At 40.6% G+C, this 2,495-nt stretch overlaps 1 pseudogene; it reads left to right on the plus strand.

Annotated features, from left to right (window-relative positions):
* The first annotated feature begins 1,877 nt into the window (after positions 1-1,877).
* Positions 1,878-2,490, plus strand: LOC101986192 (annotated as a pseudogene).
* The last annotated feature ends 5 nt before the right edge of the window (positions 2,491-2,495 follow it).

Raw genomic sequence — 2,495 nt, forward strand, 5'->3', positions numbered from 1 at the left:
GCAAGCAGACTATGAATATTTCATACCCTCTTTCTATTCAGAATTGAACTACCATTCCCATGTTTCTTGTCAAATCAAAAACTCGATTCTGCAGAATGGTGACGTAAGTATTTCAAAATGTTGACACTGCCCATGATGAAATTCAAATCCTAAAGGAAAGGAAGACAGTGATACACCTACTTTTGGAAATCTGGTTCTTTCTCATAGAAATATGAGAGCAACAGTTGTGGACAGACTCCTTCAGTTTGACTCCATACTTTATTTCCCCACCTTTTGGCCTGAGTACATTCTCATCATTAGAACTCTTCCTAGAATATTGCAAACCCAGCAGACTGGATAATTAATTGATCATTGGAGTAATTGTATAAATCCCCAGACTCTTCCTGCTGAGGTAGAATAAGCCTTAGGCATTTCCTCTATTTCTTCTCTGCTAGATACAATAGTAGCTAGGTTGCTTTTCTAAGGTCTACTGACAATAAGCATTTAGAGATAACCTCCTACACAAGTTACTAATAATGAAATATTTGTCTGAATTTGTGTTTTTACAGAGATTTAATAAAATATAAGGAATCCAGGTATCTAACACAATATAAGGAAAGCAAAAATAGATTAACAGACTTTTTTTGAGAACTACATACATGAGCACTGAATCTACAGCTCCCCAACTTCATCTCACGTCTCCTCCCAAATTTGTGTTTCCTTCTTCTTTAATTATCATTGTTTTAAACACACACATACACACACATGCACAAGCACACAAACAAACAAATTATGCACACAAATAGAACTTTCTGAGTTTTGACAGCCCTGTGGCCTAATATAGGGTCAGTGTATGCATGTTATCCAATCACTCTCCATGATACAAAGACCTCAAAGACAGTCTCACTTGGCAAGGTCCAGTAGACTTTCAGATAGTGCAAAATATTGCTGGGACTGCAAGGTCTGAATGCTCTCTTCACTCTCTCTCTCATAATAGTAATGACACTCTTGGCAGATTTATTTGTCACTTTTTCAGTCATGCATGGGACAGATGTGATCATTCCTGGAAATTCCATTGTTTCTCAAATGCTTCCCCTTAAAATTCTTTGGGTACTAATGCATCTCAAGTTTCTTATCTGGAAATACCCACTGTCACGCCAGACCCTGGGAACTGTTCTGATTCAGTGCTGACAGGATTGGAGGCAATGAGAGAGTTTGGGAACTAATTCTAGACTCAAATATGGCTTCTTGGTAACAGCATTTTCTCAGGTGAGTTCTACATCCAAAACAGTTTAAAGACTGCTGACTGAGAAAATCAAACCTCACAGAACATTCCAGTAAGGACTTAATCATAATTCTAAATTTTATTTAGGTTCCCATAATATTATCAACACTTCCAATAAGTAGGAAGTAGTCTGGAAAACTACATCCACGATCCCAAAAAATTGATTATGGTTGTTTCTCTTTGTTTAGAGTGATGGTTACAAGTTGTTATGGATAATGGTCAGTAAGAAAGCTAAGCAAAGGAGAATAGATTCAGAGTTTTTGTTTTGAAAAAAAAAATGAGAGGGATGCTGTGGGACAATGATCTTGTACCCTGTAAAGATTTTTCAGTTGTATTGCTCTAATAAAATGCTGATTGGCCAGTAGTCAGGCAGGAAGTATAGATGGGGTGACCAGGCAGGAAATATAATGAGGGCAATGAGAACAGGAGAATTCTGGGCTGAGGAAAGACTCACTCTGCATTTGTCACCCAGACACAGAGGAAAAAAGATGAGAATGACTCGCTAATAAAAGGTACCAAGCCACATGGCTAACACAGACAAGAACTATGGGCTAATGTAAGTTATAAGAGTTAATACGGCTCTTTCCAAGCCGGCACTCCGTAAGGGAGAGCCATGTTCAGCTCGAGCGCCAAGATCGTCAAGCCCAATGGCCAGAAGCCGGACGAGTTCGAGTCCGGCATCTCTCAGGCGCTGCTCGAGCTGGAGATGAACTCGGATCTCAAGGCGTAGCTGCGGGAGCTCAACATTACTGCGGCCAAGGAAATTGAAGTTGATGGTGGCCGGAAAGCCATCATAATTTTTGTACCAGTTCCTCAGCTGAAATCCTTCCAAAAAATCCAAGTCCGGCTGGTTCATGAATTGGAGCAAAAGTTCAGCTGGAAACACGTAGTCTTCATTGCTCAGAGGAGAATTCTGCCCAAGCCAACTCGGAAAAGCCGTATGAAAAATAAGCAGAAGCGCCCCAGAAGCTGCACACTCACCGCAGTGCATGATGCCATCCTTGAGGACTTGGTCTTCCCAAGTGAGATTGTGGGCAAGAGGATCCGAGTGAAACTGGACGGCGCAGGCTCATAAAGGTTCATTTAGACAAAGCACAGCAGAACAACGTGGAGCACAAGGTGGAAACGTTTTCTGGTGTGTATAAGAAGCTCACGGGCAAGGATGTTAATTTTGAATTCCCAGAGTTTCAGTTGTAAAGAAAATGACTGAATAAAGTGTCATTCGTTAAAA

This window comes from Microtus ochrogaster, linkage group LG1, assembly GCF_000317375.1.
Source record: "Microtus ochrogaster isolate Prairie Vole_2 linkage group LG1, MicOch1.0, whole genome shotgun sequence".
NCBI lineage: Eukaryota > Metazoa > Chordata > Mammalia > Rodentia > Cricetidae > Microtus > Microtus ochrogaster.